Source organism: Capricornis sumatraensis, chromosome 5 (genome assembly GCF_032405125.1).
Source record: "Capricornis sumatraensis isolate serow.1 chromosome 5, serow.2, whole genome shotgun sequence".
Lineage (NCBI taxonomy): Eukaryota > Metazoa > Chordata > Mammalia > Artiodactyla > Bovidae > Capricornis > Capricornis sumatraensis.
This window is the reverse complement of record NC_091073.1, coordinates 69,493,312-69,520,791: the sequence shown is the minus strand read 5'-3', so window position 1 is coordinate 69,520,791 and position 27,480 is coordinate 69,493,312. Positions and strand designations below refer to the sequence as shown.

General features: G+C 38.6%; 1 protein-coding gene across 2 annotated transcripts in view; it reads right to left on the bottom strand.

Moving 5' to 3' along the window:
• Nucleotides 1-27,480, bottom strand: part of PDE1C (phosphodiesterase 1C) — a 539,914-nt gene that overhangs the window by 38,227 nt on the left and 474,207 nt on the right. The gene's annotated exons all lie outside the window — the stretch shown is intronic.

Genomic DNA, 27,480 nt, shown 5'->3' with positions numbered 1-27,480 from the left:
AGGACTCATTCCTTAACGCTTTGGCCTTGTCATTATCAGTCTGGGGTCATACGTAATGAGACTCCTTTTATTTTTAGATGGTTATTATGGTTCCATCACCTCAAGAGATGGCCCCAGGCCCTCACATATAAAACTCAATTTTGTTGTGACAATACAAGGTTAGGTTTAACATTTTGCTAAATGACTGATCGGTTGGAAAGAAGCTAGAGATAGCTGATATGGATCACTGTTACACCCAGTAACCTCCAGTTAGCCAAAATACGAAAGTGATGCACTTTCTGCGTCATACAGTCCGGGTTTGTAGAGGCCCGCTGTCCTGAGTGGTACATCTCAAAGATGGAAGAGGTCCATCCAGGGTGTCAGTAGAACCCAAAAGCCCTTGAGAGGAGGTCTTCCTCCCTTGGTAATCACTGCTTCCAAATGATATGCCAAGTAGCTGGCTATGAATCTCTACCCTCCCCTCCTCAGCCTTCTGGCCAAGGGATTAGGAAAAGAGTTGGTCAAGGAGTAGCAAAAAGGGGTAAATAAAGGTGGCTTGTATGTTTAAGCTGTACCTTGTTCACTGTCACTAAATACAACCAACAGTAAAAGAGGCAGAAAACTCTGTGGCTGGGTCTGTGACCTGAGTGACTGTCCCCAGACTTTCCAAACTCATGTTCTCTCTAAATAAGAATCTCTTAGGGCAAAGCTAGTGGAGATGATGGAATTCTTGTTGAGCTATTTCAAATCCTGAAAGATGATGCTGCCAAAGTGCTGCACTCAGTCTGCCAGCAAATTTGGAAAACTCAGCAGTAGCCACAGGACTGAAAAAGGGCAGTTTTCATTCCAATCCCAAGGAAAGGCAATGCCAAAGAATGCTCAAACTACCACACAATTGCACTCATCTCACACGCTAGTAAAGTGATGCTCAAAATTCTCCAAGCCAGGCTTCAGTAATACGTGAACCGTGAACTCCCTGATGTTCAAGCTGATTTTAGAAAAGGCAGAGGAACCAGAGATCAAATTGCCAACATCCGCTGGATCATCAAAAAAGCAGGAGAGTTCCAGAAAAACATCTGTTTCTGCTTTATTGACTATGCCAAAGCCTTTGACTGTGTGGATCACAATAAACTATGGAAAATTCTTCAAGAGATGGGAATACCAGACCACCTGACTTGCCTGTTGAGAAACCTATATGCAGGTCAGGAAGCAACAGTTAGAACTGGACATGGAACAACAGACTGGTTCCAAATAGGAAAAGGAGTATGTCAAGGCTGTATATTGTCACCCTGCTTATTTAACTTATATGCAGAGTACTTCATGAGAAACGCTGGGCTGGAAGAAGCACAAGCTGGAATCAAGATTGCTGGGAGAAATATCAATAACCTCAGATATGCAGATGACACCACCCTTATGGCAGAAAGTGAAGAGGAACTAAAAAGCCTGTTGATGAAAGTGAAAGAGGAGAGTGAAAAAGTTGGCCTAAAGCTCAACATTCAGAAAACGAAGATCATGGCATCTGGTCCCATCACTTCATGGGAAATAGATGGGGAAACAGTGGAAACAGTGTCAGACTTTATTTTGGGGGGCTCCAAAATCACTGCAGTCATTGTGATCGTAGCCATGAAATTAAAAGACGCTTACTCCTTGGAAGGAAAGTTATGACCAATCTAGATAGCATATTAAAAAACAGAGACATTACTTTGTCAACAAATGTCCATCTGGTCAAGACTATGGTTTTTCCAGTGGTTATGTATAGATGTGAGTGTTGGATTGTGAAGAAAGCTGAGCCCCGAAGAATTAATGCTTTTGAACTGTGGTGTTGTAGAAGACTCTTGAGAGTCCCTTGGACTGCACTGAGATCCAACCAGTCCATTCTAAAGGAGATCAGTCCTGGGTGTTCATTGAAAGGACTGATGCTAAAGCTGAAATTCCAATACTTTGGCCACCTCATTGGAAAAGACCCTGATGCTGGGAGGGAGTTGACTCATTGGAAAAGACCCTGATGCTGGGAGGGATTGGGGGCAGGAGGAGAAAGGTTCAACAGAGGATGAGATGGCTGGATGGCATCACCAACTCGATGGACATGAGTTTGGGTACACTCTGGGAGTTGGTGATGGACAGGGAGGCCTGGAGTGCTGCGATTCATGGAGTCGCAAAGAGTTGGACATGACTGAGTGACTGAACTGAACTGAACTGAGGGCACTCACCCTACAGTGTCTATCTGTAGGAAGATGTTCCATCCCAGACTGTAGACTCCTTGAGGGTAAGGAAAATACCTTATTTATCTTTATAACTACTCTTTAAAAAAAAGTTTTATTGGAATATAGTTGATTTATAACTCTGTATTACTTTCTGTTGCACAGAACAGTGAGTTATACATATACCTATATTCACTATTTTTTCTTAGATTCTTTCCCCCTATAGGTCATTACAGAGTTTTGGGTAGAGTTCCCTGTGCTATAGAGTATAACCCCTCTTGAATGTAGTACAATGCCTGACACACAGCATATACTCACCAACTATTGTTGTTTCATTGAAAGGAAGAGAGTTAAGTATGAGGTGGATGGGACAGACAAAGGTGTAATGATGAGTAGGAAATCTCTCTCCAACCCTTTTCTAATCCTGACTTTCAAAGTGTGAAATAAAAAGGAAATCATAAGTATACTGATTTTATAATATATTCAATAGCAAATTATGATATGTAAAAAATGTGTACTCCCTATGAAGAAATAGCCTACTATACATGACACTCTGTGGGACTAAGCTCCCAGAGAAACAGCACCTGCTTTCCAAGCAGCTTTGACATGGCTTGTAAATCTCCTCACTGTACTCCTCTCCTGAGCTTCAATTGTCACAGACTTGCTTTGTTGTGTTTCAGTTTTGTGTATTTGTTTTCAATGTAAACTGAAACTGCATAAGCATTTAAAACTAAAACTGGGTAAAACTACAAAGTATATAAAAATGAGGACCTAAAGCCAGAGTGTGATTAATCACACTCTGTATTGATCTGATTTACATGACTATTTTTGTTATAGCTGCTTTGAATTCCATTGATTGTAAATTGATGTTGGCTTTTTGGAGGCCACAAAAAGTAGTTAAACTCATTCATCTTTTTAACAGTGATTGATGAACTGAAATGGAAAATATCTTCACTTGATTTGGGAAAGTTCAAGAAAATATCTAAGTGCCACCTCCTTAACTGCCCCTAGACAAAACTTCTCACATTTCATAGTAACGCAGCCATGCGGATTCTGAAGCCTGAAGTGTGTGGTTCTATGAATCCACAGAAAGGTATTTACTCCCGGGGAATGAACAGTAAAGAATGTTTCAGCAACTTCATTTAAAGAAATAGAAGATGGAAATTTACAACAATGTGGCCCTATTCCTCCCTTCCCAGGCTGCTCCTAGAGGTAAGTAGAGATGCTACAGAAAATCATTTGGTTTAAAGATAACTGTTTTAAGAGGCTTGAGGTTCAGATTTGATTTGACTCCAGATATGTGTTTAGCAGTCATATTGTTTATTCCTAGATCACAAGCTGAATATCTACAAGGCAGGCCTCATAGAATCTGGCACTAGGTTTTAAAAACATCTGTAAATACTTTTATTTTTCATTTTTTGGGGCTTGATTTTTTTATTGCCTGATTCCACTATCACCCAAGCTCAAAAGCAAGCTGACTTGGCTAAGCACAGAGCTGGAATTAAACCAGATTTTCAAGTCCCAGGAATCCTTCTAGAGCTGCCTCTCCATGGAGTCAACTTTCTACAAAAATAACAAAGTGATACTATAAGCAATAGAAAGATCTGTAAAAGGCTAAATAGAGAAAGAAAAAAAACCCTGCAGAAGAATAAATGTGGTAAAACTAAACCCAATTTAAAATATCTAGTAGAGTTTCTGAGGTGCTTATAAGCAGGTCCTGGTTTTGTTTTGTTTCTTAATAATGAGGAAATACTAAAAACAAACTAATATTGCTTAGAGACAGGCATTGTTTTCAATCTTCCAGGTCGTAAGTGCAAGACAGCTATTTTATTCTTTTTGTTGTTGTTGTTGGCTGTGGGATCCTAGTTCCCTGACCAGTGATCAAACCCCAGCCCCCTGCATTGGACATGCAAAGTCTCAACCACTGGACTTCCAGGAAAGTCCCAAGACAGCTATTTTAAATGGTTACCACCAAAACCCTGAAATATACATGCATGCTTTCTCCTTGCCCCACATGATAGAGGATATGATTATTCTAAATTAATTTTACTGCATATAATACCAAGGCTATAGCTCTCCTAAGATGGGTAGATGAATGGATGGATGATGGATGGAGAGAATAAACAGATGATAAAGTAAATTTATAGGAATATAATTTCCTGAAACCTTACCTGAGGCATCATTTCCTCATTTCCTAAAATTTACCTGTTTGATCCAAATATACAGAATAAGTACAAAGGATAGTTCTTAAGTTCAACCTTTGTGACTTTTCTTTGCCTTTTCTTTTGATCCTTGGCATCTGTGCTATCACTGAGAATAATGATCATGTTAACTTTTATCCTTTTACTTTGCTGTTTTCTTTCTTCCTCTTTATAGCATGGTTCTTTCCAAACTTTAACTACGTGAATAACTGTCTCTTGTTCTTCTGTCCCATATTGTCCAAGGTATTTTACTGCCATTCTTCTCTGTATTAAGAACCTAGTACTTCAACACTAAAGGAAACCAAATACTCAGCTCACCAAGTGCTCCCGGACCTGACTCCCATTAAGAGGTAAGTAAAAGTCAGGCATCAACAGCTCATATCACTCCTCTGGGTCAGGGAAGGGCAGAGTTGTCTGCACCCAAGTTTTGTTTCTGATCAGCTTTTGAATCTTCTATTTTTGAAGCCAACAAGAAACCAGAGAATAAGGAAGTCCTTCAGAGAAAGTTAAATGAGGCTGGGATTTTAGGCCTGAAATAATTCTGACTACTTTTCATGTTTTTCCCTATTTTAGTAGTTCAGGAAAAAGAAAGATTCAAAATGAATGAAAGGAAAAAAACAAACATTTATTCTCATGTTTTCACTGTGGCTCAAGGCTATAGAATAAAAATAGCACATATGGTAGATAACTAATACTTCTGAAATACAGTTATCATCACTTGGAGATCAGGCTGCCCTTTGGTGTAAAACACTAAGAATAAACACAAAGAGAAAGCTTTGATACTCTCTTGACGTTGCATTTTTAACACCTCTTCTAGCTTGTGGGTGTCTAGGAAAAAAAATGGCATTAACTATGGAGACATAGCTAGCTCCTGGCTTTGGCACATATTTCAAAAGCAGCTGTTTATTTTTTTTTAATTTATAATATTAATAGACTTTCTTTTGACAAATGTATTATTGCTTGTGTTTCTCCAATCACTTGCAAAGAATCTGACAGAATACAATTTTTCTAGGGGGAAAAAGGATAAATATTTATTTCATGAATACTAAAAAGTTATTTTTAATCTTGAACATCAATAAAAGAAAAAAAAAGACAAATCACATTTCCCCAGTAGTTCCAAAATTGTAATCTTCTCTGTCAAACCAGGTTCCTTGAAAAATTCAATGGTACATTAAGAGTGTAACAAAATGTCTAGAAGATAGAGTGAAACAATGAAAGCTTATATACCAATAATTGCTAGGGAAAAGTTGCTTAAGAAGATTAATTTCATCATTAACAGAGAGTACATAATATACTTTTATGTGACATTTCTACTATGTAGTTATTTGGTAAGAGACTGGAATCTAAAAGGCTATCTGAAAAGCATGAATTGACTTGAGAAGTTTTCTTTACTATAACACAATTTAATTATTGTAAATGTGCCAATTACCACGGTATTATACATATAGACATACACACATATATTCACATACTATATACATATACACAATCCACATATATGTATATTGTATATATGTATATATATACACACAAATTCAGTTGCTGTTTGATACTACAAATGTGAATTTCAATAACACAAAACTTACAGGAGTAAATAATAGTTTAATGTCACTGTTCCTTTATAATCCATCATGAGGATATCTATTATATATCCTCCTTAAAAAGCACATTCACTGAACCTAAAACTATATTAAAAACACATTGGTTTGAAATGGATGCTTATAACCAAAAGAGCTAACTGTTCTGATTCACTGTGACTCATCTATGCTAGAGCCATGTGGATGTCACAGGTGTTATACTCCCATGCTTTCAAGTGTATCATCCTCAGTAAAAAGGAACAAAGAGATTTTTTAAAATTTCACCCCATTTGACCACTTGCAACTCACATACAATGGATTGGTTAGTAGTTTCCCCCCAGATCCATCCAAAAAAATTATACTAGGTTTTGGCATCACTCCACTCACAAAACTCTTATTCTTGGGTCAACCTATAGCAAGGTTTCTAAAATTAATTAGAAACTGGCACTGAAGTTTATGGATGAAAAATTGTAAGTAACAAAACCTTTCAGGATCTAATTAGGGTATCTTATCTAGATGCATAAAAATAATAAGCATCTAAAAATAATGTTGAAATTCTCTCTTTCATTTACCAACTTTTTGTTGTTTTCCTTTGACAGGAAATTGTAGTAGAGGGTTAAGACATTTGGGTTATCACACAACTTGAGAAAACAATGCATAAAATGTTTTGAAAAAGCACATATTTCATGCCTCTTCTTGCTAAACCATAGCATTTACTTACTGTTGATGCTCTGCATCTTGATACATACAAATATATTAAGTAAATGGGTCACAAGAGTTTTCATGGACAAATGGCTAAAGGAAATAGGATATGAATCAGAACATGTGTTGTTATGATAATTTCTCTTAGTTGGGACCAAGGGCACTCCAGATGCTTGGTCCTGTAAACTGATGGAAAATAAGGATCCTAGATTCTCATGTTGGAGAAGGCAACGGCACCCCACTCCAGTTCTCTTGCCTGGAAAATCCCATGGACGGAGGAGCCTGGTAGGCTACAGTCCATGGGGTCGCTAAGAGTCAGACACGACTGAGTGACTACACTTTCACTTTTCACTTTCATGCACTGGAGAAGGAAATGGCAACCCACTCCAGTGTTCTTGCCTGGAGAATCCCAGGGACAGGGGAGCCTGGTGGGCTGCCATCTATGGGGTCGCACAGAGTCGGACACGACTGAGGCAACTTAGCAGCAGCAGCAGACTCTCATGTGTAAGGAAATTCCTTCTTTAAAGAAACAGAGGAGAGGACAAGACGGCAGAGGAGTAGGTGGACATGGAGTACATCTTGGATACAACAGGAATACACCTTCAGACACAGAAGTGCATGCAGAACACCAGCTGAGAGTGGACAGGAGTAACTGACCAGTGGAAAAGATTATGGAAGTGAAGTGAAATCGCTTAGTCGTGTCCGACTCTTTGTGACTCCATGGACAGTAGCCTGCACCAGGCTCCTCCGTCCATAGGATTTTCTAGGCGAGAGTACTGGAGTGGGTTGTCATTTCCTTCTCCAGGGAATCTTACCGACCCAGGAATCAAACCCAGGTCTCCCACATTGATAGACAGGCGCTTTACTGTCTGAGCCACTAGGGGACCTAAGAAGGAAATGGCAACCCACTCCAGTATTCTTGCCTGGAGAATACCATGGAGAGAGGAGCCTGGTAGGCTACAGTCCACGAGGTTGCAAAGAGTCAGACATGACTGAGCTACCTCACTTTCACTTTCAAAGAATATATAGACCCACGCAAAACTCAGGATCAAGCCCTGAGTTTTTGGAGTTGGAGCACTGACTCCAAGACTCTAGACTACCAGAGAACTAACCCTAGGGAGTACCAAATAGTGAGAACTCACACAAAGGAAGCCACTTGAATACAAGACCTGGCATCACCCAACCACAAGTAGCACACTGTGCAGAATGCCTCATCTAAACAACAAGTTCAGTTCAGTTCAGTCGCTCAGTCGTGTCTGACTCTTTGCGACCCCATTAATCGCAGCATGCCAGGCCTCCATGTCCATCACCATCTCCCGGAGTTCACTCAGACTCACGTCCATCGAGTCCGTGATGCCATCCAGCCATCTCATCCTCGGTCATCCCCTTCTCCTCCTGCCTCCAATCCCTCCCAGCATCAGAGTCTTTTCCAGTGAGTCAACTCTTCGCATGAGGTGGCCAAAGTACTGGAGTTTCAGCTTTAGCATCATTCCTTCCAAAGAAATCCCAGGGTTGATCTCCTTCAGAATGGACTGGTTGGGTCTCCTTGCAGTCCAAGGGACTCTCAAGAATCTGCTCCAACACCACAGCTCAAAAGCATCAATTCTTCGGCACTCAGCCTTCTTCACAGTCCAACTCTCACATCCATACATGACCACAGGAAAAACCATAGCCTTGACTAGACGGACCTTAGTCGGCAAAGTAATGTCTCTGCTTTTGAATATACTATCTAGATTGGTCATAACTTTTCTTCCAAGGAGCAGGCGTCTTTTAATTTCATGGCTACAGTCACCATCTGCAGTGATATTGGAGCCCAAAAAAATAAAGTCTGACACTGTTTCAACTGTTTCCCCATCTATTGCCCATGAAGTGATGGGACCAGATGCCATGATCTTCGTTTTCTGAATGTTGAGCTTTAAGCCAACTTTTTCGCTCTCTTCTTTAACTTTCATCAAGAGGCTTTTTAGCTTCTCTTCACTTTCTGCCATAAGGGTGGTGTCATTTGCATATCTGAAGGTGAAGGTGAAGTTGCTCAGTCGTGTCCGACTCCTTGCGACCCCGTGGACTGTAACCAACTAGGCTTCTCATCTGTGGGATTCTCCAGGCAAGAATACTGTGAGTGGATTGCCATTTCCTTCTCCAGGGGATCTTCCAGACCCAGGGATCGAACCCAGGTCTCCGACATTGGAGGCTGACGCTTTAACCTCTGAGCCACCAGGGAAGCCCCCTGCATATCTGAGGTTATTGATATTTCTCTCGCAAATCTTGATTCCAGCTTGTGTTTCTTCCAGTCCAGCGTTTCTCATGATGTACTCTGCATAGAAGTTAAATAAGCAGGGTGACAATATACAGCCTTGATGTACTCCTTTTCCTATTTGGAACCAGTCTGTTGTTCCATGTCCAGTTCTAACTGTTGCTTCCTGACCTGCATATAGGTTTCTCAAGAGGCAGGTCAGGTGGTCTGGTATTCCCATCTCTTGAAGAATTTTCCACACTTTATTGTGATCCACACAGTCAAAGGCTTTGGCATAGTCAATAAAGCAGAAATAGATGTTTTTCTGGAACTCTCTTGCTTTTCTCATGATCCTGTGGATGTTGGCAATTTGATCTCTGGTTCCTCTGCCTTTTCTAAAACCAGCTTGAACATCAGGGAGTTCACGGTTCACGTATTGCTGAAGCCTGGCTTGAAGAATTTTGAGCATTACTTTACTAGCATGTGAGATGGGTGCAATTGCGTAGTAGTTTGAGCATTCTTTGGCATTGCCTTTCTTTGGAATTGGAATGAAAACTGACCTTTTCCAGTCCTGTGGCCACTGCTGAGTTTTCCAAATTTGCTGGCATATTGAGTGCAGCACTTTGACAGCATCATCTTTCAGGATTTGAAACAGTTCAACTGGAATTCCATCACCTCCACTAGCTTTCTTCATAGTCATGCTTTCTAAGGCCCACTTGACTTCACATTCCAAGATGTCTGGCTCTAGATTAGTGATCACATCATCATGATTATCTGGGTTGTGAAGATCTTTTTTGTACAGTTCTTCCATGTATTCTTGCCACCTCTTCTTAACATATTCTGCTTCTGTTAGGTCCATACCATTTCTGTCCTTTATCGAGACCATCTTTCCATGAAATGTTCCCTTGGTATCTCTAATTTTCTTGAAGAGATCTCTAGTCTTTCCCATTCTGTTTTTTCCTTATCTCTTCTTGCTATTCTTTGGAACTCTACATTCAGATGGGTATATCTTTCCTTTTCTCCTTTGCTTTTCACCTCTCTTCTTTTCACAGCTATTTGTAAGGCCTCCCCAGACAGCCATTTTGCTCTTTTGCATTTCTTTTCCATGGGGATGGTCTTGATCCTTGTCTCCTATACAACGTCATGAACCTCCATCCATAGTTCATCAGGCACTCTATCTATCAGATCTAGGCCCTTAAATCTGTTTCTCACTTCCACTGTATAATCATAAGGGATTTGATTTAGGTCATACCTGAACAGTCTAGTGGTTTTCCCTACTTTCTTCAATTTGAGTCTGAATTTGGTAATAAGGAGTTCATGATCTGAGCCACAGTCAGCTCCTGGTCTTGTTTTTGCTGACTGTATAGAGCTTCTCCATCTTTGGCTCCAAAGAATATAATCAATCTGATTTCGGTGTTGACCATCTGGTGATGTCCATGTGTAGAGTCTTCTCTTGTGTTGTTGGAAAAGGGTGTTTGGTATGACCAGTGCATTTTCTTGGCAAAACTCTATTAGCCTTTGCCCTGCTTCATTCTGCATTCCAAGGCCAAATTTGCCTGTTACTCCAGGTGTTTCTTGACTTCCTACTTTTGCATTCCAGTCCCCTATAATGAAAAGGACATCTTTTTGGGGGTGTTAGTTCTAAAAGGTCTTGTAGGTCTTCATAAAACCATCAGCTTCAGTTTCTTCAGCGTTACTGGTTGGGGCATAGACTTGGATAACTGTGATATCCAATGGTTTGCCTTGGAGATGAACAGAGATCATTCTGTCGTTTTTGAGATTGCATCTGAGTACTGCATTTTGGACTCTTTTGTTGACCATGATGGCTACTCCATTTCTTCTGAGGGATTCCTGCCTGCAGTAGTACATATATGGTCATCTGAATTAAATTCACTCATTCCAGTCCATTTTAGTTTTCTGATTCCTAGAATGCCGATGTTCACCCTTGCCATCTCTTGTTTGACCACTTCCAATTTGCCTTGATTCATGGACCTGACATTCCAGGTTCCTATGCAATATTGCTCTTCACAGCATCGGATCTTGCTTCTATCACCAGTCACATCCACAACTGGGTGTTGTTTTTGCTTTGGCTCCATCCCTTCATTCTTTCTGGAGTTATTTCTCCACTGATCTCCAGTAGCATATTGGGCACCTAATGACCTGGGGAGTTCCTCTTGGTATCCTATCATTTTGCCTTTTCATACTGTTCATGGGGTTCTCAAGGCAAGAATACTGAAGTGGCTTGCCATTCCCTTCTCCAGTGGACCACATTCTGTCAGGCCTCTCCACCATGACCCGCCCATCCTGGGTTGCCCCGCAGGCATGGCTTGGTTTCAAAACAAACAAAATACAAACCCAATCATCAGCAGACAGGATTACCACCTCACTCAGCCTTGCCCATCAGAGGAAAAACAAACAAATGAAAACTCAGCACAAATCTCACCCTACAGCTTACACCAACCACTTACACCAACCTTAGGAGGGAAGAAACTAAAAGGAAGAAAGAATTCAACCTTGAAGCCTGGGAAAAGGAGACCTCAAACACCATAAGTTAAGAAAAAATAATGAAAATGCAGAGAAATACTATACAAATGAAGGAACAAATTAGAAACACAGAAGTCCAAATAAATAAAGAGGAAATAGGCAAACTACCTGAAAAAGAATTCAGAATAATGATAGTGAAGATCATCAAAAACCTTGAAAACAAAGTAGTGAAAATGCAAGAATCAATTAACAAAGACCTAGACAAATTAAGGATAAACACACAGAGACCAACATGATTACTGAAATTAAAAATACTCTAGAAGGAATCAATAGCAGAATATCTGAAACAGAAGAACAAGTCAGTGAGCTGGAAGATAAAATGGTGGAAATAACTTCTGAAGAGCAGAATAAAGTAAAAAGAATGAAAAGAACTGAGAATACTCTCAGAGACCTCTGGGACAGTATCAAACACACCAACATTCGAATAAAAAGAAAGGGTATGAAAAAATTTTTGAAGAGATTATAGTTGAAAATTTCCCCAACATGGAAAAGGAAATAATCAAGTCCAAAAGGCATGAAGAGTCCCTACAGGATAAACCCAAGAAGAAACATGCCAAGACACATACTAATCAAACTAACAAAGACTAAACACAAAGAAAGAATATTAAAAGCAGCAAGGGAGAAGAAACAAGCAACATACAAGAGAAGCCCCATATGCTTAACAGCTGATCTTTCAGCAGAAACTCTGCAGGCCAGAAGGGAATGGCAGGATATATTTAAAGTACTGAAAGGGGAAAATCTACAACCAAGATTACTGTACCTGGCAAGGATCTCATTCAAAATTGATGGAGAAATAAAAAGCTTTTCAGACAAGCAAAAGTTAAGAGAATTCAGTACCACCAAACCAGCTTTACAACAAATGTTAAAGGGACTTATATAGTCAAGAAATACAGAAGAAGGAAAAAGATCTACAAAATCAACCCCAAACAATTAAGAAAATGGCAATAGGAACATATATATCAATAATTACTTTAAATGTAAATGGATTAAATGCTCCAACCAAAAGAGACAGACTGGCTGAATAGATACAAAAACAACACACACATATATGCTGTCTATAAGAAACCCACTTCAGACCTAAAGACACATATAGACTGAAAGTGAAAGGATGGAAAAATATATTCCATGCAATTGGGAAGGAAAAGAAAGCTGGAGTAGCAATCCTCATATTAGACAAAATAGACCTTAAAATAAAGATTATAAGAGATAAGGAAGGACACTACATAGTGCTCAAGGGATCAATCCAAGAGGAAGACATAACAATTGTACATATCTATGCAACCAACATAGGAGCACCTCAATATATAAAACAAATACTAACAAACATAAAAGGAGAAATTGACAGTAACACAATAATAGTAGGAGACCTTAACACCCCACTCACACCAAAGGACAGATCATCAAAACAGAAAATTAGTAAGGAAACACAAGTCTTAAATGATACATTAGCTGAGATTGATTTCACTGATATCTTCAGGACATTCCATCCAAATGCAGAAGAATACAACTTCTTCTCAAGTAAACGTGGAACATTCTCCAGGATAGACCACATCTTGGGTCACAAATCAAACCTCAGTAAATTTGAGAAAACTGAAATCATATCAAGCATCTTCTCCAACCACAACAGTATGAGAGTAGATATCAATTACAAGAAAAACCCTGTAAGAAACATAAACACATGGAGACTAAACAACACATTTCTAAATAACCAACAGGTTACTGAAGAAATTAAAGGGAAATCAAAAAATTTCTAGAAACAAATGACAATGAAAACATGACAACTCAAAACCTGTAGGATGCAGCAAAAGCAGTTCTAAGAAAGAAGTTTATAGCAATAGAATCCTACCCTCAAGAAATAGGAATAACATTGAATAGACAACCTAACTTTACAGCTAAACCTACTGGAAAAAGAACAACAACAAAAAATTAGTAGAAGGAAAGAAATCATAAAGATAGGAGCAGAAATAATTGAAAAAGTAATGAAAGAAACAATAGCAAAGATTAATAAAACTAAAAGCTGGCTCTTTGAGAAGATAAACAAAATTGACAAACCTTTAGCCAGCCTCATCAAGGAAAAAAGAGAGAAGAATCAAATCAACAAAATTAGAAATGAAAAAGGAGAGGTTACAACAGACAATGCAGAAACACACAGGATTATAAGAGACTATTATGAACAACTATATGGGAATAAAATGGGTAACCTGGAAGAAATGGACAGATTCTTAGAAAAGTCCAATCTTCCAAGACTGAACCAGGTAGAAATAGAAATTATTAACAACCCAGTTACACGCACTGAAATTGAGGCTGTGATCAAAAATCTCCCAAAAAATGAAAGCCCAGGAACAGATGGCTTCACAGGCGAATTCTATCCAAATTTAGAGAACAGCTAATGCCTATCCTTCTAAAACTCTTTCAAAAAATTTCAGAGGAAGGAACACTTCCAAACTCATTCTATGAGGCCACCATCACCCTGATACCAAAAGCAGACAAAAACAACACACAAAAAAGAAACCTACAGGCCAATATCACTGATGAACATAGATGCAAAAATCCTCAACAAAAGAAAGCAAACAGAATTCAGCAACACATCAAAAAGCTCATACACCATGACAAAGTTGGGTTTATTCCAGGGATGCAAGGATTCTTCAATGTATGCAAATCAATCAATGTGATACACCATATTAACAAATTGAAAGATAAAAACCATTTGATAATAGATGCAGAAAAAGCCTTTGACAAAGTTTAGCACCCATTTTTGATTAAAACTCTTCAAAAAATGGGCACAGAGGAAACTTACCTCAACATAGTAAAGGCCATATATGATCAGTCTACAGCAAACATTATCCTCAGTGGTGAAAAACTGAAAACATTCCCCCTAAGATCAAGAAGAGAAGGGTGTCCACTTTCACCACTGTTATGCAACATAGATCTGGAAGTCCTAGCTACAGTAATCAGAGAAGAAACAGAAATAAAAGGAATCCAGATCAGAAAAGAAGAAATAAACCTGTCACTGTTTGCAGATGACATGATACTGTACATAGAAAACCTTAAAGATAGTATCAGAAAATTACTAGAGCTAATCAGTGAATTTAGCAAAGTAGCAGGATACAAAAATAATACACAGAAATCACTTGCATTTCTATATACTAACAGAAAAATCAGAAAAAGAAATTAAAGAATCAATCCCATTCACCACAGCAACAAAAAGAATTAAATATCTAGGAATAAACTTACCTAAAGAGACAAAAGAACTATATGCAGAGAATTATAAGACACTGATGAAAGAAATCAAAGATGACATAAACAGATAGAGAGATATTCCATGTTCCTGGGTAAGAAGAATCAATATTGTGAAAATAACTATACTACCAAATGCAATCTACAGATTCAGTGTGATCCCTATCAAATTACCAATGGCATTTTTCACAGAACTGGGTATTCTTTGGAAGGAATGATGCTAAGGCTGAAGCTCCAGTATTTTGGCCACCTCATGCGAAGAGTTGACTCATTGGAAAGGACTGATGCTGGGAGGGACTGGGGGCAGGAGGAGAAGGGGACGACAGAGGATGAGATGGCTGGATGGCATCACTGACTCGATGGATGTGAGTTTGAGTAAACTCTGGTAGTTAGTGATGGACAGGGAGCCCTGGCATGCTGCAATTCATGGGGTCGCAAAGAGTCGAACACAACTGAATGACTGAACTGAACTGAACTGAGAATAAAAAATTTCACAATTCATATGGAAACACAAAAGACCCCAAATACCCAAAGCAGTCTTGAGAAAGAAGAACAGAGCTGGAGGAATCAACCTTCTTGACTTCAGATTATACTACAAAGCTACAGTCATCAAGACATTATGGTACTGGCACAAAAACAGAAATATAGACCAATGGAACAAGACAGAAAGCACAGAAATAAATCCATGCACCTATGGGTACCTTATTTTTGACAAAGGAGGCAAGAATATACAGTGGGGCAAAGACAGCCTCTTCAATAAATGGTGCTGGGAAAACTGGACAGCTACATGTAAAAGAATGAAATTAGAACACTTCCTAACACCATACACAAAGATAAACTCAAAATGGATTAAAGACCTAAATGTAAGACCAGAAACTATAATACTCTTAGAGGAAAACATAGGCAAAACACTCGATGACATAATTCAAAGCAAGATCCTCTATGACTCACCTCCTAGAATAATGGAAATAAAAACAAAAGTAAACAAGGGGAACCTGATTAAACTTAAAAGCTTTTGCACAGTAAAGGAAACTATAAGCAAGGTGAAAAGACAACCCTCAGAATGGGAGAAAATAATAGCAAATGAAACAACTGACAAAGGATTAATTTCCAAAATATACAAGGAGCTCATACAACTCAATGCCATAAAAACAAACAACCCAATCAAAAAGTGGGAAAAAGACCTAAACAGACATTTCTCCAAAGAAGACATATAGATGGCTAACAAACACATGAAAAGATGCTCAACATTGCTCATTATTAGAGAAATGCAAATCAAAACTACAATGAGATATCACCTCACACTGGTCAGAACGACTATCATCAAAAAGTCTACAAACAATAAATGCTGGACAGGGTGTGGAGAAAAGCGAACACTCTTGCACTGTTGGTGGGAATGTAAATTGATACAGCCACTATGGAAGACAGTATGGAGATTCCTTAAAAAACAAGAATAACACCACCATATGACCCAGCAATCTCATTCCTAGGCATATACCCTGAGGAAATCAAATTGAAAAAGACACATGTCTCCCATTGTTCATGGCAGCACTAGTTACAATAGCTAGAACATGGAAGCAACCTAGTTGTCCATCGATAGATGAATGGATAAAGAAGTTGTGGTACACATACACATGGAATATTACTCTGCTATAAAAAGGAATGCATATGAGTCAGTTCTGATGAGGTGGATGAACCTAGAACTTATTATAGAGAGTAAAGTGAGTCAGAAAGAGAAAGATAAATATTGTATTCTAATGTACCTATACAGAATCTAGAAAAATGGTACTGAAGAATGTATTTACAGGGCAGCAATGGAGAAACAGACATAAGGAACAGACTTACGTATATGGGGAGAGGGGTTATGGAAAGAGTAAAGGCAATGTCAAAGAATGCTCAAACTACCGCACAATTGCACTCATCTCACACACTAGTAAAGTAATGCTCAAAATTCTCCAAGCTAGGCTTCAGCAATATGTGAACCGTGAACTTCCAGATGTTCAAGCTGGTATTAGAAAAGGCAGAGGAACCAGAGATCAGATTCCCAACATTCACTGGATCATCAAAAAAGCAAGAGAGTTCCAGAAAAACATCTATTTCTGCTTTATTGACTGTGCCAAAGCCTTTGACTGTGTGGATCACAATAAACTGTGGAAAATTCTTCAAGAGATGGGAATACCAGACTACTTGACCTGCCTCTTGAGAAACCTATATGCAGGTCAAGAAGCAACAGTTAGAACTGGACATGGAACAACAGACTGGTTCCAAATAGGAAAAGGAGTATGTCAAGGCTGTATATTGTCACCCTGCTTATCTAACTTCTATGCAGAGTACATCATGAGAAATGCTGGGCTGGAGGAAGCACAAACTGGAATTAAGATTGCCAGGAGAAATATCAATAACCTCAGATATGCAGATGACACCACCCTTATGGCAGAAAGTGAAGAGGAACTAAAAAGTCTCCTGATGAAAGTGAGAGAGTGAAAAAGTTGGCTTAAAGCTCAACATTCAGAAAACTAAGACCATGGCATCTGGTCCCATCACTTCATGGGAAATTGATGGGGAACAGTGGAAACAGTGTCAGACTTTATTTTGGGGGGCTCCAAAATCACTGCAGATGGTGAATGTAGCCATGAAATTAAAAGACGCTTACTCTTTGGAAGAAACGTCATGACCAACCTAGATAGCATATTCAAAAGCAGAGACATTACTTTGTCAACAAAGGTCCATCTAGTCAAGGCTATGATTTTTCCAGTGGTCATGTATGGATGTGAGAGTTGGACTGTGAAGAAAGCTGAGCACTGAAGAACTGATGCTTTTGAACTGTGGTGTTAGAGAAGACTCTTGAGAGGCCCTTGGACTGCAAGGAGATCCAAGTCCATCCTAAAGGAGATCAGTTCTGGGGGTTCTTTGGAAGGACTGATGCTGAAGTTGAAACTCCAGTACTTTGGCCACCTCATGCAAAGAGTTGACTCATTGGAAAAGACCCTGATGCTGGGAGGGATTTGGAGCAGGAAGAGAAGGGGACGACACAGGATGAGATGGCTGGATGGCATCACCAACTTGATGGATATGAGTTTGGGTAAACTCCAGGAGTTGGTGATGGACAGGGAGGGCTGGTGTGCTGTGATTCATGGGGTCGCAGAGTCGGAGACGACTGAGCGACTGAACTGAATTGAACTGAACATGGAAACTTACATTACGATACATAAAATAGATGGGAATTTGCTGTATGGCTCAGGAAACTCAAACAGGGGTTCTGTATCAATCAATCTAGAGGGCTGGGATAGGGAGGGAGGTGGAAGGGAGGTTCAAAGGGAGGGGATATATGTATACCTATGGCTGATTTCTGTTGAGATTTGACAGTAAACAACACATTCTGTAAAGCAATTATCCTTTAGGATAAAGGATAAATTAAAAAATAAATTAAAAATAAATAAAAATAAAAAATATTAAAAAAATTAAAAAGAAATTAAAAAGAAAAAAAAGGAAACTAGAAAAAAAAAAGAAAGAAATAGACCTACTTTTGTCAATCCATGCAGGTACAATGAAACTAACAAATGTTATCCCCTGAGAAGGAAGAAGTAAAAAAACCCAAAGGATCGGATTAACTATTTGTAGAAACTACCTCACAGCAGTAGTATTGACTGTAGCAGCATGATCAGTGGTGAAGTGTATTGTAAATTATTTATTGTTAAAACCAGTTTAGCACTACAGTCTCACAGGTTTAATATTTAAAGTAAATTAGAAAGGATTCAAAGTTATTGTTATGGTAGCACCATCTTGCATATGACAGAAAAGAACAGGGTACCAGCTAGTGTTCCCAGAACTGTTCATCATCATCATCATTTTACCCCCCAAGGTTCATGATATGGGCATGCTTTGGGGAGTATGCAGAGTTTATGATAATATGTTAGGGTTATATGATAGGAAAAGAAAATAAGAAAAACAAGTTTGAGGATCTCTGCCTTAAAAACAAAGAACTTTCATCAAGATCAAGGTCCAAGCAAGCAAAGACTGAAAATTAACAGTGTGAATCTATCCCAAATATCAACATATCTGATACTGAATGTGAGATCCAAAAGGAGACTAGCTGTAAAATGGGTGCCATGGAGGCCTCCTCTTGCACTGTCAGGATCTAGGGTACACAAGATCATCCCTATTTACTTTTCTTGGCACACCCATCCCAAAGGTAGAGACAGAAGTTTCAAGACATTCTTCTTTCAAGTTACAATGAATCAACTAACTTTCCCTATACCCCTACATTCTCAGCAGGCAACTTTCTGGTATGAACTGACCTCCTAAGTAGCTTTTCCTTCAGGAGAAAGAAACCACTGACTGACCAGTAGATGTGAGCATTCCAGTGTACATGAAGGATATATTTTATAGTAAAATGATAGTCAAAACAACACATTGGGCACAACTGTTCATTTCAGTGTCAACAAGTCTTCTATAGCAGAATCCACCTTTCATTTCCTGTCAATATGGAATTTATTTATCTGACAATGTCAAAAGTAAGATATCCATATACATGTGGATCTGCAACTTCTAGTCTCTTCCATTGACCGATTTCTCTATCTGGATGCCAATACTACACTGCCTTGATTATTATAGATTTACGTCTTGAAAGCAGGCTTACCTGTTCAGTCTTCCAACTTTTTCCTTCTTTTCCCAAGCTGCTTTGGCTATTCTGAGTACTTTGCATTTACATATAAATTTTAAAACGAGCTTGTCAATTTCTACCCAAAAAGTCTGTTAGGATTTTGATGGATGCCATGGAATCTATGGATCAATTTAGAAAGAACTTAAATTTCAACTATCTCTGGAAAACACTCAGAAACTAAATAATATACTACTAAATAGTCCTTAGATCAATGAAGAAGTAAAAATTAGAAAATATTTTGAATGAAATGTGAATAAAAATGCAACATATCAAAGTTTGTGGTATTTTACTAAATAAAACAAAATTTGGAGGGAATATACAGCATAATGCTTAGTGTTAATCTATAGTCTTGCTATTTGTTTCCTATTTGTCTCATCTATTCTTTGTTCTCATTTTTTTCTACCTTCTTTAGATTAGTTATTCTTATGATTTTATTTTATCTCTTTTGGTTTATTAGTTCAGTTCAATTCAGTCGCTCAGTCATGTCTGACTCTTTGCGACCCCATGAATCACAGCACGCCAGGCCTCCCTGTCCATCACCAACTCCTGGAGTTCACTCAGACTCATGTCCATCGAGTTGGTGATGCCATCCAGCCATCTCATCCTCTGTCATCCCCTTCTCCTCCTGCCCCCAATCCCTCCCAGCATCTGAGTCTTTTCCAATGAGTCAACTCTTCACATGAGGTGGCCAAAGTACTGGAGTCTCAGCTTCAGCATCATTCCCTCTGAAGAAATCCCAGGGCTGATCTCCTTCAGAATGGACTGGTTGGATCTCCTTGCAGTCCAAGGGACTCTCAAGAGTCTTCTCCAGCACCACAGTTCAAAAGCATCAATTCTTCGGCCCTCAGCCTTCTTCACAGTCCAACTCTCACATCCATACATGACCACTGGAAAAACCATAGCCTTGACTAGACAGACCTTTGTTATATGTCATTATTTTGTTATTTTAGTAATTGTTTTAGAGTTTATGGTAAATGCTCTTAATTTATCTCAATCTACTTTCAAATGATATTGTATCACTTCATGTACAATATCAGAACTTTACAATAGCATATACATTAGTCTTCTCCAGATTTTTATGCTATTTTTGTCATATATTTGTTTTACATATACTATAACCCAAAACATATTTTGTTCAAATAGTCAATTATTTAGTCAAGATATCTAAATGATAAGAAAAAATATTGCATTTTTATCCATTTAGTTACCATTTTTAGTGCTTCTCAATACTTTGATCCATCTGGCATTAGTCATCCTTCTGCCATTCTTTAACATTTCGTGTAGTGTAGGTCTACCAGAAATGAATTCTTTCAGTTTTTGTATCTGAAAGATATTTTTGCTGGGTATAGAATTTTTGATCAAAACTTTTCTCTTAGCCCTTTAAGGATGTTACTCTACTATCTTCTCATTTACATTGTTTCTGATGAGATTCCTACTGTTATCCTTATCTTTGTTCATCTCTATATATCTTCTTTTCTCCAGCTGTTTTAAAATTTTTTCTATTCATTACTGGTTTGGAGTAATTTGATTATGATAAGCTTTTGGTATAATTTTCTTCACATTCCTTGTGCTTGTGTTTTATTGTGACTCTTAAGCCAATGGACTTACAGTTTTCATCATTCAGCAAAATTTTAGCCATGACTTCATCAAATATTCTTTCCTCATTTCTCTCCTCTTTACTTTAGGACACCAATTACACATACATTAGGCTGCTTGAAGGTGCCTTACAACACACTGAGGTTCTTTACAATTGCTATGCTTGCTTTCTGTGTTTCATTTCAGACAATTTCTATTGCTAGTTCTCACTACTCTTCTACAATGTCTAATCACACCTGGAGTATTTATTAATCTCATCCAATGTTACTTAGTTAATACCATCCAGTATATTTTTCATATCAGACCTTGTAGTTCTCACCTCTAGACATTTGATTTAATCTTCCTTATATCTTTCATGTCTACATTCATCTTTCAAACATATGGGCAACAGTTGTAAGAACTACTTTAAAGTTCTCATCTACTAATTCTAATATCTTTTTCAGTTCTGGGTTGGTTTCAATTGGTTGTTATTTTCTTCTTATTATAGACAGTATTTTCTTGCTTCTTTGCATGTCCAGTAATTTTTGATTGGATGTTAGACATTGTGAATTTTAGCTAGTTGGATACTATATGTTTTTATACACACACACACACACACACACACACACTCACAAAACCCACATTCTGGGATGCAGCTATTTGGAAACACTTTGATCCTCCTATATCTCAATTTTAAGAGATGTATGGCAACACAATATTGTAAAGCAATTATCCTTCAATTAAAAATAAATTTTAAAAAAATATATAATTTTTTAAAAAAGATTTGTTAGGTGAGACTAAAGCAACATTTAGCCAAGTGAGAAATAGATTTAAGGGACTAGATCTGATAGACAGAGTGCCTGATGAACTATGGATGGAGGTTTGTGACACTGTACAGGAGACAGGGATCAAGACCATCCCCATGGAAAAGAAATGCAAAAAGGCAAAATGGCTGTCTGGGGAAGCCTTACAAATAGCTGTGAAAAGAAGAGAAGCAAGAAGCAAAGGAGAAAAGGAAAGATACAAGCATCTGAATGCAGAGTTCCAAAGAATAGCAAGGAGAAATAAGAAAGCCTTCCTCAGTGATCAATGCAAAGAAATAGAGGAAAACAACAGAATGGGAAAGACTAGAGATCTCTTCAAGAAAATTAGAGATACCAAGGGAATATTTCATGCCAAGACGGGCTCAATAAAGGACAGAAATAGTATGGACGTAACAGAAATAGAAGATATTAAGAAGAGGTGGCAAGAATACACAGGAGAACTGTACAAAAAAGATCTTCGTGACCAAGATAATCACGATGGTGTGATCACTCACCTAGAGCCAGACATCCTGGAATGTGAAGTCAAGTGGGCCTTAGAAAGCATCACTACGAACAAAGCTAGTGGAGGTGATGCAATTCCAGTTGAGCTATTTCAAATCCTGGAAGATGATGCTGTGAAAGTGCTGCACTCAATATGCCAGCAAATTTGGAAAACTCAGCAGTGGCCACAGGACTGGAAAAGGTCAGTTTTCATTCCAATCCCAAAGAAAGGCAATGCCAAAGAATGCTCAAACTATCGCACAGTTGCACTCATCTCACATGCTGGTAAAGTAATGCTTAAAATTCTTCAAGCCAGGCTCCAGCAATATGTCAACCGTGAACTTCCAGATGTTCAAGCTGGTTTTAGAAAAGGCAGAGGAACCAGAGATCAAATTGCCAACATCTGCTGGATCATGGAAAAAGTAAGAGAGTTCCAGTAAAACATCTATTTCTGCTTTATTGACTATGCCAAAGCCTTTGACTGTGTGGATCACAATAAACTGGAAATTCTTCAAGAGATGGGAAACCAGACCACCTGACCTGCCTGTTGAGAAACCTATATGCAGGTCAGGAAGCAACAGTTAGAACTGGACATAGAACAACAGACTGGTTCCAAATAGGAAAAGGAATACATCAAGGCTGTATATTGTCACCCTGCTTATTCAACTTATATGCAGAGTACATCATGAGAAATGCTGGACTGGAAGAAGCACAAGCTGGAATCAAGATTGCCGGGAGAAAAATCAATAACCTCAGATATGCAGATGATACCACCTTTATGGCAGAAAGTGAGGAAGAACTAAAGAGCCTCTTGATGAAAGTGAAAGAGGAGAGTGAAAAAGTTGGCTTAACATGCAACATTCAGAAAACTAAGATCATGGCATCTGGTCCCATCACTTCATGGGAAATTGATGGGGAAACAGTAGAAACAGTGTCAGACTTTATTTTGAGGGGCTCGAAAATCACTGCAGATGGTGATTGCAGCCATGAAATTAAAAGACGCTTACTCCTTGGAAGAAAAGTTATGACCAACCTAGATAGCATATTAAAAAAGCAGAGACATTACTTTGCCAACTAAGGTCCATCTAGTCAAGGCTATCATTTTTCCAGTGGTCATGTATGGATGTGAGAGTTGGACTGTGAAGAAGGCTGAGTGCCAAAGAATTGATGCTTTTGAACTGTGGTGTTGGAGAATACTCTTGAGAGTCCCTTGGACTGCAAGGAGATCCAACCAGTCCATCCTAAAGGAGACCAGTCCTGGGTGTTCTTTGAAAGGATTGATGCTGAAACTGAAACTCCAATACTTTGGCACCTGATGCAAAGAGCTGACTCATTTGAAAAGACCCTGATGCTGGGAAAGATGAAGGCAGGAGGAGAAGGGGACGACAGAGGATGAGATGGCTGGAAGGCATCACTGACTCAATGGACATGAGTCTGAGTGAAGTCTGGGAGTTGGTGATGGACAGGGAGGCCTGGCATGCTGTGATTCATGGTGTTGCAAAGAGTCGGACACAACTGAGTGACTGAACTGACTGACTGACTGAGGCAACTGTAGGGCTCACTTCATTTGCTTCTTGTCTCTTAGACATACTGTTTTCATTTCATGATACCCAATATGTCTTAATGTCTTCATCTCTTGAAAACCATTCTTCCACATACATTGTCTTTATTAAAAAATGTTTCAAGTGGAATTTAAACCTAATTCTTGGTCATCCTCTTTGGAGAAGCCAATGTCAACTCTTCACAACTGACCAAAATTTCATGAACCAACATCTTTAAGCATTCTACATCTTGGAACATTCAATAAAGGAAAAAGTCTTGCTGTACTGCCTCACTGGGACTTGATAAATAACCTTGCAAGGCCTAATTATAATCAATCATTTGAGAGACACAAACAGTGGCTGTCTCTTATATCTCTGTTAGTGCAGTGGAGTAAAGTTAAGGGCAACTTCATATTTCTGGGCAACTATAAAAATTATAGCTATGCTGTTTCAAAGATGACTAAAAACACATCGAAAATAATTCATTCACATAGTATGTTACAAGTCTTCCAATGATCATGTAAAACTTTAGGCCCTGAGAGAATCTTGGCTTAGAAGTCTAGATCTTTTTATGTTAGTACATTTCTCCCTAAGAATAAATAAGGTATTTGTCAAAGAGCATTCATTCTTTGAAGTCAGTTGGAAAAATTAGTGCTGCAGGGTATTAAACAGTACTTCAGCAGCCTGACAGAGATAATTTACAATTGCAATGTGTTCATTATGCCAGTATGTAATTTACCCCATTCAGCACATGCTCCTTCCCTCTCTATCTGCCACCGCTCACTGGAGTTTGGGAATAACCAACTGTGGTCTAGTTTCCACTGGGTTTCTTTCTGAACATATACAATATTGAAACTTCTAAACAGAGTGGGTTTGATCACACTGGGCACTGAATAGTGCTTGGATACTCCCTTTCAAAAATTAGAGCTGGTTCCCAGGGGTTGTACTAAGGGTAGGGGCATTAAAAATAGTTAAATCGACTCCCCTTGGTCATCAGATGTAGTAAGAGCCATTAAAAAAAATGTACAAAGTGTATCTGTTTGTCACCAGATAGTTTCTGAAAATCAATATATCTAACTGATATACATATCATTTTTAGGAAAACTAACATATTTTGAGCATTTACCATATAGACAGCAATGTTCCAGTTGCTTTCCAACCCCTATGAAGAATCTTTATAACCATTCTTATAGATGATAACAACAGAAGTGCAATAAGATTATAACTGATCCAAGGTCATAGGACTACCACTATTGTTGGCACAGGAACCTAGTTCTTTCTGATCTAAATCCATGGTCTAAGCACAATGCAATGCTACATTTACTAACACTTCTCTCAAACTACATTTCCAATATATTAAATGAGGTGTCTAAACTTTGAGGTATCACTCTAAATTAAATTTTTATGTGATTATTCCTATGGTTCAAAATGATAATAAATTCTGAAGTCTATTATAACTTTGTATTAGTTGCTCAGTCATGTCCGACTCTTTTCGACCCCATGGACTGTACCAAGCCAGGCTCCTCTGTCCGTAGAATTCTCCAGGCAAGAATACTGGAGTGGATTGCCATTTCCTTCTCCAGGGGAATCTCATAAAAGACTTGTCTCATGCAGACTTTAAGACAAGTAGCTCTGTGCACCTGCCTGTGAGGATCTCAAAAGCTCATGCAGAAGCTTTAACTGGGTTTCAATTGTGTATTCAGTGTAGATGATCGCAACACTGCCTTACTCTCTCAAGGCTGCATCCTTGGAAAAACTCCTCACTCAGAAAGAGTAGGCAGGTCATGCATTCCGGGGACAAAGAGAGAGGGAGAGGCAACTCAAATTTTTCCATCCAGCTGGCAGTTCATTTTTAAAATAAAATAATATTAACTGTTCAAAGTTAAGAACACTGGGAAGTGGTAGCGGCAAGATTTAACCCGAAACACCTGGCTCAGGAACCCAGGAGCTTAACCACTATGCTGTTAGATCTTCCAATGAGAACTGAAAACACCCTAGTAGAGATGCAAAGTGTTTTAATTTTCTATGTGTGCTTAGTTGCTCAGTCGTGTCCGACTCTTTGTGACCCCATGGACTGTAGCCCACCAGGCTCCTCTGTTCATGGGGATTCTCCAGGCAAGAATACTACAGTGGGTTGCCATGCCCTCCTTCAGAGGATCTACCTAACCCAGGGATCGAACCCAGGTCTCACACACTGCAGGCAGATTCTTTACCATCTGAGCCACCACAGAAGCCCTTAATTTTCTATATTGTTTCTTATTTGATCCCATTATAGTGTGCTTATTACATAAAATTTTTTCTAAAGTAGAGAGTTTTAATGAAAGAAGGGGTACATGAAGCTGAACAAATTCTTTTCTACTTCATGCCACCAAGAAATAACTTTACTCCTGATGAGATATTGGGCTAAGATAAGATAGCACAAGTAACTAAAGCACAATGGTCTAATTCCTGATGGTACCAAAGCAATGGTAATTACTGATGTCATGTTCGACCATCAATGAAATTAAAATACACAGTTGTTCATGTCCAAACTTACAAGTATAGGGACACATCAGACCCTACTGGATTCAGTGAAGGTTAAAGTTATGGAAGGAAAAAGTATAAACATCAGAAAATGTCCCTTCTTTATTTACTGCCTCCTGTTCACTGCCCTATGGGATCAAGAATCCTGTTCATTAAATAATCAAGCTTTATACTTTTTTGTACAATAGAACAACATATCTATTTCATTATTTCTCCCCACCAAAAAGAAGTTTTAATTATTTAAAACATCTGGTGATAATTCAATTAAAAAGGACACAGGTAAAGGGGCCTAATGAAGGTAATAAAGTTTAAACTATAATGGTCACATGACTACATCATAACAGTTATTTATAGTACAATACAAAAATGCAACAAAATTTAAGATTCCACATTAAAGATCTGGGAACTGATTTATTCTAGGCTTTTTATGCTGTAGGAATTCAGATGGGTCAGTCACTGGATACAGGCTGGAGGTGTACAGGTGTTGGGTTTATAACTAACACTATTCTCCTCAACTATACATATTCTGGCTTGTGTTACCTTGACTTGGTGTAATGGTGCCTGGTACTTGAACAAACTTTACCTATAACAGAATCTGGCTAAGAGGCCATCATTAGGAATTCTATTTTATCTCCCTGTAATTCACATCTTAGTCACCACAATCAATCAAGGAGGGTATGTATTAAGCAAGTGGCTTCCATTTGCATAAACAATATGGGAAAAAAATTGGACATGTGTGTTCTCCAGATATTATGTGACAAGACACCTGGAGTGAACTATTTGAATGATCTTCAAGGAAAGAACTGATTTCATGCATATGGGTAAAGAGAGCACATCACAATGGCTTAGAGATAAAAGCTTAAGAGGATTCTTTTCAACAGATATATGAGGAGGAGTATTTAAAATTCTTACTCCTCAACCTGATTACCCTGCATTTGTTCTTCTTTGAATAACTAAACTATTAAAAGAACAGTTTAGCATCCAATACAATGTCTGCAGGGAGGTATGGTTCAAAGAGTCTGTGTGCTGTGTGCTAAGTCACTTCAGTCATGTCTGACTCTGTGTGACCCCATGTGCTGCAATCCACCAGGCTCCTCTGTCCATGGGATTTTCCAGGCAAGAATACTGGAGTGGGTTGCCATGCCCTCCTCCAAGAGATCTTCCCAACCCAGGGGGTGAACCCACGTCTCTTACCTCTAA